Genomic DNA, 13,833 nt, shown 5'->3' on the forward strand with positions numbered 1-13,833 from the left:
TCCCGTATCGCCCAGCTCCTGCGACCCCTGCATGAAGCTCTCCGAGGTAAGCCGGGCAAAGGCGACGTTACCTGGACCGAGCAGATGGACACGGCGTTCACGAGCGCGAAGCTCGCTTTGGCTAACGCCACCATGCTTGCGCACCCGGCGCCCGATGCACCGATCGCCCTCACCACCGATGCCTCGGACTACGCGGTGGGCGCGGTGCACGAGCAATGGGTGCGTGGAGCTTGGCAACCGCTGGCGTTCTTTAGCCGGCAGCTTCGCCCGCCCGAACGCCGTTACAGTACCTTCGACCGCGAGTTGCTCGGGCTTCACTTGGCGGTCAGGCACTTCCGCCATCTGCTCGAGGGCCATGCGTTCACTGCCTTCGTCGACCACAAGCCGCTGATCTTCGCGATGGGCAAGGTCACCGAGCCGTGGTCGGCCCGGCAGCAGCGTCACCTCTCGGCCGTGTCCGAGTACACGACGGACATCCAGCACGTCGCGGGGAAGGACAACCCGGTGGCGGATTGCCTTTCCCGGGCCGTCGCCCACGCAGTCCACCTCGGCATCGACTATGCCCGGATGGCAGTGGACCAGGCCGCTGGCCCCGACGTCCAGGCCTTGCGGACCCGCCGTCACGGGCCTCCACGTCACCGAGGTGTCGTTCGACGACGCGGGCGCGGCCCTCTTGTGCGACGTCTCCCTCGGGCGTCCTCGCCCCATCGTGCCCGCAGGCTGGCAGCGCCAGGTGTTTGACGCCATCCACGGCCTGTCCCACCCGGGCGCGAGGGCCTCCCAAAGGCTGATCGCCGACAAGTTCTTCTGGCATGGCCTCCGGAAGGCCGTCCGCGGCTGGGCCAGGACGTGCCTCGCGTGCCAGCGCGCCAAGGTGCACCGGCACACCCAGGCCCCGTTGGCCCCGTTCACGGTGCCGGAACGCCGGTTTGACCACGTCCACGTGGACCTGGTGGGACCTCTGCCCCCCTCGCGTGGTTTCACCTACGTCCTCACCATGGTGGACCGCACCACCCGGTGGCCGGAGGCCGTGCCCTTGGCGTCGACAACGGCGGCCGATGTCGCGCAGGCTTTCATCGCCACCTGGGTTGCCCGGTTCGGCGCCCCCTCAGACATCTCGTCCGACCACGGCCCCCAGTTCACCTCGGAGCTCTGGGGGGCGGTCGCGCAGGGGCTCGGGGTCCGGCTGCACCGAACCACGGCCTACCACCCCCAGGCTAACGGCCTGTGTGAGCGATTTCACCGCTCATTGAAGGCCGCGCTCCGGGCCACCCTCCGCGACGGCGGCTGGGTCGACAGGCTCCCCTGGGTCCTGCTGGGCCTCCGGACGGCGCCCAAGGAGGACCTGCGCGCATCCGCGGCGGAGTTGGTCTTCGGGCAACCGCTGCGGGTGCCGGGCGAGTCCCTCCCCGACTCCACGGCACCATGGTCCGCGGCACAGCAGCGCTCCGCTCTGCAAGAGACCGCCCAGAGGTTCGCCCCGGTGCCAACGGCATGCCACGGGCACCCACCGACGCACGTCGCCCCGGAGCTTCGCACGGCGGAGTAGGTCTTCGTCCGCCACGATGCCCACCGGACACCACTGCGGCCCCCGTACGACGGGCCTTTCCGCGTGCTGGAGACCGGGGCGAAGCACTTCACCCTGGACATCGGCGGTACTCCTGACCGCGTTTCGGTAGACCGCCTCAAGCCGGCCCACCTCGACGTGGACCATCCACCGCCAATGGCCCGACCCCCACGTCGGGGCCGCCCCCCTGTGGGCGGACCCCCGGCACCGCCCAGCCCCGCCGCCCCCCGGTCCTGCACCCATCCCAGGGGCAGCCAGGGGCATCCCACCTGGCATCCCTGCACCCCGGACGCCGCCGATCGCCAGGGGGCGCTTCGGCCGGGTCATTCGTCTGCCCCGCAAACTGGCCCTCCAGGTGCGCGGGAATTCTGGGGGGGCGCGTGTGGCGGACACAAAAGCCCACTGGCGTGGTGACATCATTCCGCGCACCAAGTGGGCGGTGGCCACGCCCGAGGGGTAGGCGTGGCCTCATGATATACACCGGGCGCGCAGCCCGGAGCGCGCCAGTGTTACAGTGAGCTCCTGAAATAAAGACGCTTATAAGTTACCGCTTGTCCGCTTCCTCTTTGCTCGCAAGCAGCGCGCGTAACGCCGCGCTTTAATACCATCTATCAAGCCTTGCAAGTGTTATTAACCCACTAGCACAACGGCACCATGTGTACTGAGATGTTGTAGGGTGCTGTGTATGCCATGCGTCAAGTAGACCAAGTGATGAGAAACAATTCAATAAATCTTTATGAGATTCTGGATGTGCTTCTGGTGTATTTCTATCTAAACTCGGTTCAAAGGTGCAATTGAAATCTCCTCCAATACAGATACAATGATCAAAGGCTACTGTGTGAAGGTAATTGGCCAGACGTGTGAAAAAAATCTTTACGAGATAAACTGCTACTAGGAGCATATACATTGAGTAAGGTGAGGTGAAATCCTTGATAAACCAACTCAAAGGATGCTAAGTGTCCTATATCTATTTCATTGAAATTACAAGAGTCAGGAACAAACCCCGGACGAAGCAAGAAAGCAATTCCCGCAGAAACAGAGGACAGATTGCTAAAGAAGCACTGCCCAGTATTAAGGCGAAGCCAGTCAGGCTGTGAAGTCTCTGTTATGTGTGTTTCCTGCAATAAACATATATCGATATGTTTCTGAAACAATAAGTTTTTAACTTGGAGCTGACGTAAATCGTTAGCACCACCACCATTCATGTTTAAGGTGCCAAACAGCACTTCCTTCCTTTTCATGCCTTATCAAGGGGGGTTTAGCTGCTGATGAGACAGTTCCAGCCTTGCTTTTGTAATGAATTTCCTCAGTCGATGAATTTGTGCTTTTGTTACTTCAAAATCTTTAGAATTTCTAACTATACACTTTGCAGTCTGCATGAAGGAAAGCAAGTCAGGAAAATGTTTTTGAATCATGACATTTCGCTGCCTCAATGTCTCATTTACAAAGGTCACAATAACCTCGGGGGGTATTTGTAACTGCTCAGATGACGACTGTGACGGCTCAGTCACCTCCATGTCATCATCTGAAGCAGACAGCCCAGATAGTATTCCACCAGGTTCGTAAATTTCAGTTTGGACCTTTACCAACTCGTTTATAGACTGGTCTTGGGTCTGGGGGGGGGGGGCCTGGGGAGGTCTACTTCAACATGAGATGGGGCTGTTGCACCACCATCTTGTACAACCACGTCGGGCACCTCCGTCGGGGCCACACAAACTGTATTCTGATCATTTGTTGCAGTGGGAACATTGGGAAGGATTGACGCACTATTTTGTTGAGGCTCAGGCAATGGTGATGATGATGATGATGATGGTGATGTCCCCTGACATTCAACCAACGTCTCATCAATAATAATAGACCCTTCTTTTGTACAACTATTTGATGGAACTGTACCACCTTGTGCACTTTGGATTAAAAATTCCATCATTGGAAGGTAATCCATCTTTTTCCTCACTACCTTGAGGTTCCTCAGCTACTGCACCACTCAAATCCAGTACAACTACTTTGGGGGCACTAGTGGGGCCACGAGGAGCGGGGGCTCTACGTTTTTTTGCCACAGGCACAAAACCCTCCTCACTCTGTAAGGACACAGTGTCAGCGGAAACATTTGAGACACTGGGTGTCACCTCCTCCACCACACGAGGTTGTGGGTTGTTAACCATTTTACAATCTTGATCAACGTGTCCTGATTCCCCACACTTTGAACAAGCAGCTTTCGGACAGATTCTCTTTAAATGCCCAAACGCCCCACAGAGAAAACATGTTAAGGTCGCTGATGAAGCATATATTTGATAATCACGGTCATCAATTTTAATCTTAAATGAAATCTTTAAACCCGTAACATCCCCGCGGTCTGGAAGAACCATGTGAAGCTGCCGTCGAAAGCTCATCACGTGCTCCGCTTTTTCATGGCGGCACCCGAGGTGGATCATCGAGATTCTCGAAACGATTGTACCATATCGAGACAAAACAGACACGAGTTTTTCATTGGACACGAAGGGAGGACAATTTGAAACGATTATTTTCATTGCCGAGACATCCATCGGGGAGGCCATAACAAAGTGACCACTTTCTGTGGTTCACCCGGAACTCACGACATCGTGAACTAGATGCTTATCCGCAACGAAGACCACGACCTTCTGGTTCATACGTGATGCAGCACGTACATGTTCAATTCCGATAACCTCTCCAACCGCCAAGACGATCTCTTCGGTCGGAATCCCTTCAGGAGGGACACAAACCAGAGCATGTTTGCGGGTTAACGATTCGAACGCAGCGTCTTGCTGCGAACGGGTCGTCGCCATGACTAAAACAAAAGAACTCCGTTTTACTCGAACAACTCGGGTTGAGGAGATTAAAAAGAAAAAAAGGAAAAGGTAGTAATAATTAAACCAAACGAAAGAAAATAAATAAGATTTAAAGTGGAACGTCTATACTCCTGCAAGATGCAGGATTAACGACGAAGAGAGGGAAAAAAACGAAACCAAAATTTATCAATATAACCACCGCCCAAAATGGGGAAAGGCCTACCGCCAATGCCTCCAAATGGCTGCTCTCTCGCCCTCTCCTTCTCCCTCCCCCTCTCTCTCTCTCTCTCCCTCTCTCTCTCTCTCCCTCTCTCTCTCTCTCTCTCTCTCTCCCTTTCTCCCTCTCTCTCCCTCTCTCAATGTTTCGCTTAATTTAATTAAATGCTTAATTTTGCTCTTGATGTGGTCATAGCTCTTGCATGAGCATTTCCTTTGAAATTGTTTGTGGTTTTGTTTGTGTCTTCACCTTTGGTTTGTAAAATTTTTATACTTGCTGGTTTCCTTTAAATATCCTTTGCTCCTTTTGGTGAATTCATGATCCTTACGGAATGTTTCTTTAAACTGGTTGCTTTGCTTACAACCGCTTTGTGGAATTGCTTGTATTTTTATAATAAAAGGGCACAAAAGTCTCTTTCTCTTTCTCTTTCTCTTTCTCTCTCTCTCTCTCTCTCTCTCGCGCCCCCTGCTGGTCGTTTGTATGCTGGTTGTACTGTCATGGCGTCTGCTTGTGGAGGCCTGTGAGTGCTCTGTGTTGTTGCTCCACCCCCCCTCCCCCCTCCCGTTTTCCCCCCTCTGTGTCCTTGTACCTGTTCGTGGAGTCTTCCTGGTGATTCCCATATACGTTGAGACGGGAGAGAGAGCCGGAGAGCACAGGGTGATCGCTGGTAAGGGTTCGCCGTTTTTAGGCGTCGCCCGATCGGTGTTTGCTCCTTCATCTTAAACCTCTATTTCCTTTTTTTTCCTTTCGTTTATCCTTCCTTCAGTTTGTTTTGTTGCCTCCCTTTTCCGAAGTTAGGGAAATCGGAGAGGTCTGATTGCTTCCCATTCCCGGAGTTCGGGTAGGGAAGATTGTATTATATATTCACCCTCCCCGAGTTGGGGAGGGGTTGTAAGTGCAGCTGTTCCAGCATGGCAGCTGCACTATCTCGATTTACGGCCTTTCAGAGCCTGACCCGTAAACACGGGTTCTTTTGTGTACCTCCGGAACGTGAGGTTAGTGTCGAGGACGTTGTCCTCGCAACCGGTCGTGTTGTCGGGATCGACAAGGTTGTTGCCGCTTCAAGGATGAACAAGCGGATCGTTATTTTTTTGTCCGACGTGGATTGTGTCCCACAAATTGTCGAACAGGGTTTGACAATCGATCCAGATTTATTTGTAATGATTTCCCCACTAGATAGCCCAGCGATAAAAGTCGTGATATCAAATTGCCCCCCATTTGTATCCGACGATGTACTAATTAAAGAGTTGTCCCGATACGGTACCATCGTGTCTCGTATCTCCATGATTCCCTTTGGGTCACGAAACAACGATTTAAGGCACGTGGTTTCATTCCGGCGGCAAGTGTTTATGATTTTAAAAAATTCCCAGAAGGATTTAAACCTTATAATAAAATTAAAACATCAACAGAACGAATATACAGTGTACGTGTCCACCAACGTTCTAAAATGTTTTGGCTGCGGACAATTTGGGCATGTTAAGCATGACTGCCCCCGAAAAGAGAATTCTCCACAAGTGCAACCTCCCCTCCGAACCGGGAATAAGCAACCCCCCCACCTTCCCACCACCGGTCCAAACCCTTCCACCACTGACCCAAGCCTTCCCACCACCGAACCAAGCCCTCCCGCCGCCGAACCAAGCCCTCCCACCACCGACCCGAACCTTCCCACCATCGACCCAAGCCTTACCACCACTGATCCCAATCTGTCCACCACCGACCCAAGCCCTCTTACCACCAATCCAAACCCCCCCGCCGTACCCCCTTCCCCTCCCCTTGAAACAGGGGCCCCTCCCTCTACTGAAGGATCTAATTGCAGCCATCTCCTGTTAACTATAGATCTCACCCCCCAGGCGACATCGTCCAATCACAGCTTGTTGCCTGCTATAACTGATCCTACCTCTCCCGCCGTGGTAGCCGATGGGAATCCCCTCCCGATGATCACGTCCTCCCTCCCCCCCCCCCTCCCCCCCAAACCCTTGCAATCTCTTCCCACGAACCAGGACGAGTTTCAATTAGTCTGCCCAAAAGGAAAAAGACATCTGCAAACAACAGATGAAAACGGTCATCTCTTTAAAAAACCTACAACTGAAAACCGACAGCCCCCCCTCTCTGGCCTAGATTTGTCCCTCGTCACAGAAAATCGTTTCTCGGTATTGGAGGACATAGATGTGGATGAATCCTCGCCCTTGTCTACTGACCTAGAAACTGATATGGTTGAACCGCAAAAATTAGTACCCCCCCCCCTGCTCCCCTGAAGATGCCCTCCCCGTCCCCCCCCTCTATGGACTATGCCCCATCCGATAACGTGGAGGGATGTGATGACGGTGAGGAGATAAATGATGAAAACCAGTGTGACACACCATCTGAGCCATCTGATATAGATGACTCTGTTAGTGAATGTGGTAGCCTCAAGGAAGAAGAAATCCCTCCAATCCCTCCCTCCGAGATAAAAAGGTTTCTTAAGGACACATTCCGAAAAAGGAATGTTGTAATAGAAACCTTTTTTCCGGAGCTACCTGATTTTATACATTCCGCTAAACTGATGGTAAAACGGCCCCACGTTTTTAATTTCAATTCCTCCCAACGTCACCGTTTAAAGAAGTGGTCGCAAAAAGCTAAGAATGAACTGCTATCAAAAAATTGAGTGGTGGTCACTCCTCCTTATAGCTGTAATGAGTTTTTCCATTTGTAGCTTGAATATTAACGGAGGATGTAGCTCTGTCCGCAAAGTTCAAGTAAGGGATTTTTTATTACAGAAGAAAGTTGACATTGCCCTCTTACAAGAGACCCATGCCAACGACTACTGTGTCGCAGAGTGGTGTAGGCTCTTCCCCGGCCTGTCCTTCTTTAGTAACGGTGACTCCCGCAAAGGCGGTGTCGCAATAATTCTTAGCCCCTCCTTTTCGCCTTCATCGCTTAAATTCGACGAAATACACAAGGGATCCCTAGCATCCCTAGAATTCCACGACTGTGGAAAATTCTATACTATTTTTAATATCTATGCCCCAAGTACGCCTGTAGCTCGGCGAGTTTTTTTTAATGACCTTGGGACACACCTAACGTCCCTCGACAGCCAAAACGCCCTAAAAAACCGAGACAATCATGTTTGTATTGGTGGATATTTTAACTGCACCCTTCAACCCCAACTAGACAGGAACAGTGCAGAGCCCCATCCTGCCTCCACAATCCCTCTCACCAAATTTTTAAAACAAATGAATTTGACAGATATATGGCGGGTACAGCACCCATCAATCAGGCAATACACATGGTGTCGATGCATTCAGGGTAATATTGTACTTGCTCGCTTGGACAAGTTTTATATTAATCCTCCACTTGAACGCCTCGTTCTGTCATCCAAAATTTGCCCATCAGGATTCTCGGACCACAGCGCAACATTTCTCAAAATTTCTGCCCCCTGCCCGAAACACAAGAGTGCTTTTTGGAAATTTAATAACAACTTACTTGATGATAGTACCTTTAAGGACATTTTTCCAGAAATTTGGAATATTCTGGTTGCCTCCCAAGGGAATTTCTCAAACCTCAGACAATGGTGGGATAATGCCAAAACGCACATCAGACTATTCTGCCAACAATATCGTGCGTATGGTGTTCAAGAGGAAAGAAAAACCACAACCTTACTTGAAGATGAAATCCTGGAATTACAGGAACAGCTTCAGGGAACCGCAAGTGTGAGCTACCAGGGAATGAGGCAACAAATCCATGGAAAAACGGCCTTACTGAATTCCATATCCGAAAGGCGAGCACAAAATGCTTTATTGCGCCTGAAGATGAGGTACATACACGACCTTGATGCTCCAACCAAATTCTTCTTCAGCCTTAAAAGGAGGGCCTCTTCGTCAATGATTACACGCTTGCTCCATGATGGGGAACTCCTTTATGAAGATGGCAGAATCAGGGAATGTGCCCGGAAACATTTTAAACAACGGTTTATGCGGCATGACATTAACCAGGATGCAATATCGGAACTTGTTTCTAACCTTCCAACATTGGCGGAGGATCAGAAGCAGCAGTTGGAGGATCCTCTTAGGTTACCTGAGCTCACCGCTGCCTTGAAGGCCTTAGAACCTGATAAAGCCCCTGGACTGGATGGACTGACAAGTGAATTTTTCCAGTTTTTTGGGGACACCATTGGACCTCACCTACTGCGGGTATTGAATGAATGTTTAGAGGATGGACAACTGCCGTGGAGTTGCCGGAGAGCAGTCACCACCTTAATTCCTAAGAAAGCGGACACTCAACTTATAGAGAACTGGCGTCCTATTTCTGTTTTATGTACGGATTATAAAATTTTAGCCAAAGCCTTGTCTAATCGAATGAAACCTTTTATGAATGTACTAATAGGAGAACATCAATCCCTTTGTATTCCTGGACGTACTATTTTTAATAATATCTTTCTTATCCGTGATACCATTCGGTTTTGTAACAATTTTAATATGAATGTTGGTCTGTTTTTTATTGACCAAGGAAAAGCCTTTGACTGTATTGACCACATGTACCTTTTTAGAGTTTTAGAGAATTTTGGGTTTGGACCTATTTTTATCTCGTACGTTAAACTTTTGTATTGTAATATATCCAGTGTTCTTAAAATTAATCAAGTATTGTGTAGCCCCATTGCTGTACAACGGGGAGTACGGCAAGGTTGCCCGCTATCTGGACTTTTATACTCTCTTGCCATCGAACCTCTTCTGCTACAATTACGTACGCACATTTCTGGCTTCACTGGATCAATTCTTACCACACCGCTAAAAGTCTCTGCCTATGCAGATGATGTCTGTATTTATATAAAAAATAGTGCTGACGTCACTGCGGTGGCTCAAGCACTAAAAACATATTGTCAGGCTTGTTCAGGCCAGGTAAACTGGAAGAAGAGTGAAGCCCTTTGGATAGGACCTGGAGATTGCCCGCCAATTGTCCTACCAGGAGGAGTGAACTGGCAGAAAAGTGGCATTAAATACCTCGGTATTTTCCTCGGAGACAACACCTTTGAGCAACAGAACTGGGTGGGATTACCAGACAAGGTAATGGCAAAACTGGCCCGCTGGAAAGGACTTCTTTTTCAACTTTCGTACCGCGGAAGAACTCTCGTCATTAACAATCTTGTCGCCTCTATGCTATGGCATAAGATGATATGCCTACAACCGCCCGGGAGCCTTCTTATTACACTGCAAAAGAGCATTGTCGACTTTTTCTGGAGCGGGAAACACTGGCTCCAACCCCCCGTGGCATACTTACCACTCACTGAAGGTGGCCAAGGTCTTATTGATATCCGCAGCCGGATTATGGTCTTCCGGCTTCATATCGTGCGCCAACTTGTATATGGAGATGAAGCCCTACTCTGGAGGCCTCTGGCTAACTGCATATTACAGCTTACATGCAAGCTGGGTTACGACCGAGAACTTTTCTTGATGAACCCTCATCAAATCGATTCATCCTTGCTGCCCACCTTTTACCAAGGGGTGATGAACGCCTGGCAAGCCCTGTCCTTTTCCCGTGAAATGGCAACATACAACATGGAAATGTTGATGAATGAGCCCCTATGCTACAACCCCTTCCTGGAAAACAGCTTGAATAATAGGGGACTCGTTCAACGCTTTGTTGATGCCAAGCTGCTGCGAGTGAAAGACCTCATGACAGAGTCTGGGAGCTACCGGCTGAGTGCTGCCACTGTGGCACAAAAAACCGGAATAAAATCTGTCAGGATCATCTCTCGGTTCCTTCAAGGGATATCCACAACGTATCGTAATACCTGCGAGGAACTTGGCCCTTCCCCCGAGGAAACAGCGGGTGACTTCCCCAAACTCCTAGTCTTCAGCCCGCCACTTAATCTGTCCCCTGGCCTGAACAGCCCTGATGATACTGCATTATCCCTTCCCGCCTTTCCAAAGAAAACTTTGTACAACGCGTACGTTAAAATTTTATACGCAAAAACATTTTCTGGGCACCCGAGGCTTCGATGGCGGGATGTTTTACCCCCAATACCCCCCAATTGCCCCAATTGGCGAAGTTTTTATCTTTTGCCTACTCCAAAGTATGTTGGAGATATTCAATGGAAACTTGTACACTGGATTTTACCTTATAATGTTTTACTGAACCGGTTTTCTACTACTAACTCTAATCTATGCCCTTTCTGTGCATCCATTGAAACCCTACCGCATATATACCTTGAGTGTGAACGATTGCAACCTCTTTTTACATTCCTTCAGGAACGCTTTGTGAAGCTTGGTTCCCTCTTCAATCACAATGTTTTTATTTATGGTGTTTTAGGACCGTCTTCCCTTAGAAATGTGGTTTTAATGAATTTTTTAATTGGCCAGGCCAAGTTTGCAATTTATAAATCCAGAAAGAAAAAAATGGGAAACGCTTCTGACTCGTCATATGATGTACTGCTCACCTTTAAGGCTCTTGTAAATGCAAGACTAAAGCTAGAGTACCGGTTTTTTTAAATGAACAAGAATTTAACATGTTTTAAAGAAAAGTGGGTTTTTAATGATGTCATATGCACACTTGATGATGATGATTTGATAATAATTTTTCCTTGAGACCATTTTTATTGTGCTTTGTTTCTTTATGACTGAACATTACTGATTTTTTGTACTCTTGTAATAAAAGGAAGAAACAGTCTCTCTCTCTCTCGCGCCCCCTGCCGGCTGTTGCGATTTGGGTGTGGTGTCATGGCGGCTGTGAGCAACTGCTCTGTGTTGTGGTGAGTCCTTTGTGTGTTTCTCTCCTCTCCTGCCCTACCCCTCCCTCTCCTTTTTCAGTCCTGTGTGCTTTGGCGTTTTGTTTTCATCTTTTCTGTACTTTTGTGTGTGAGAGAGAGAGAGAGAGAAAGAAAGAAAGAAAGAGTGAAAGTGTTGAGAGGGTCCCAAGCCGGCGGTCTGGAATGGTGAACGTTTCCGGGGGGAGGTCTTTTCTTAACTTTGTGGCTGTGTTTAATGGCTTTAGGCTACAGCTGATCTGTTTGTTGGTGTTCGACAAACATTGGGTTCTCTCGGTTCTCGGTTACGAACTTGTCTTTGGTCGAGGTAGAATGGCGGGCGAACGTTTCCGCATTGATACTTACGAATCGCTAACTCGTAAACACGGGCTAGCTTGTGTTCCTCCCAACGAGGTGGAAATTAACGATGTGCTTTCCGCCATTGGAAACATCGTTGGTGCACACAGTATTCGCGCTGCCTCTCGTATGAATAAGAAATTCGTCGTATTTTTGTCCGAGGAGCACATGGTGGCGAGTGTAGTTGAACAAGGCTTGTTCATTGAACCGAACACGTTCCTCTCTGTGTTCGCTTTACAAGCCCCTATGGTAAAGATTAACATCAGTAATATCCCGCCATTTATTAGAAACTAGGGCATGCCCGTACTATATATATATCTAAAATTATATCCCCCCCCTCTATTTACATGAAATGGTTTGGTCCAAAGCGAACGGCTTGCGAGTACGGTGACAATCCTCCCCCTCTATTTACATGAAATGGTTTGGTCCAAAGCGAACGGCTTGCGAGTACGGTGTTTTTTATCGGACCCGTGGAATTATAGATAGTAGTTTTAATTAGTTTTAAAACATAGTTTAACGGCAACATAGTTTTCCAACGTGAAATAAATGAATACGCTCTCAAATGTGCCGTCCGAGGCAGAGTCTGTTCGCCACGTTCGGCACACGTGATAGCTCGCTGCTCTCTGATTGGTTGAATCGTTTTTTGGACATAGCTCGGTAACTACTTGTCCGATTAATATGAAACCTTGAAAAGGCACATCCTCGGGTCCCCAGCAATATACCTGGCAAGTTTAAAGTATATCGGACCCGTGGTTGTCGAGAAACAGCGGTCACAGACATACAAACATACAAACATACAAACATACAAACATACACACAGAGATTACTGGAATTATAGATAGATGAGGATTTACGTGAACAATTAAGCAAGTTCGGTAAGGTCGTATCGAGGATTTCGATGGTGCCGATGCGAAATGTTTGCGATAGATTCAAACATGTCATGTCCTTCAAGAGAGTGGTGTGCATGATACTGCCTGCAAATGTAAAAATGCTCAATGTCGTGTTGAGTGTGAAAATCAATGGCTTTGAATACAAAATGTGTGCCTCCTCGGAGGCTATGACGTGTTTCGGGTGTGAGGCTTACGGGCATGTGAGGAGTGCCTGCCCCAATGCGGTTACACCGCAGGAAAGCGGAGGATTGGGGAGGAGTGACTCCTCTTCACCGCACACTGACGGGGAGGAGGGGGATGGAGTGGTTAATCCACCCACCGCACCTACTGCAGTAAGCAAAGCGCCAGACCCGTCCACCCCGACCAGGGGGGAAGTGATAGATTTAGAACGTGAGGTGACTAACCCCGCCCCCCCCCCCACCTAAGGTGGGAATGAAAGTGGTTGAACCCTCTCCCATTTCGTCCACTGTACACGGCAGTGCGGACGATAACATGGAAGTGTCCGTAGCGGACACCAGGAAAAAAGGTCAGAAGCGTTCAAGTGATGAATCCTGTGATTCCAAAGAAAAACAAAATAAGATTCAGATCGTGTCAGGCTCGCAGGACCTCCAGGGTGAGGCCTACACCGGAAACTCCTTGGCGGTAATGGAGATGGTACCGGAAGTGTGTGTACGTGAGGAAGATTCGCTTGCACCACTTGCTGAGATTGAGTATGACCCGGAAAATAGTCGATCCTCTCAGGATGTGGTAAGTCCTTGTCCTGATAACCAAACTCGCTCAGACTAGTTAGCAGCTGGATCGGCTAGTGAGGAAAAAATAGATAAAGGGGAAAGTCCTTGCGACTGTGAGGATAACGTTAACCCTTCCCTGACAGATAAAAACGAAAGGGATGATGAGGTGGGGGACATACTCATAGCCACAGGGGATATGGTAAAATTGGAAGGGTCTGCAAAGAGTGCGGAGGTCCTTGGCCCTGTAGAATTGCTGTTTCCAAAACTAAGTGCTCAACAAATAGTAGGAAAAGGAGCAGATCAAGATGAAGCACTTGATTCTGATGAAACCTCTTCTACTCCACTCTTTAGTGCTTTAAGTGCTCAAGAGAGTGAGATGCGTGATGACAACACCATCACCAGGGTTTCTGAAGAAAATGTTATTAAGTTCCTTGATGAAACGTTCAGGAAAAGACATGTAAAAATCAAAGACTACTTTCCGAATCTGCATGATTTTATTTTGACTGCAAAGAACATGATTCGTGAACCTATCAGGTTAACATGTCA

Source organism: Myxine glutinosa, chromosome 9, assembly GCF_964187855.1.
Source record: "Myxine glutinosa chromosome 9, kmMyxGlut1.1, whole genome shotgun sequence".
Lineage (NCBI taxonomy): Eukaryota > Metazoa > Chordata > Myxini > Myxiniformes > Myxinidae > Myxine > Myxine glutinosa.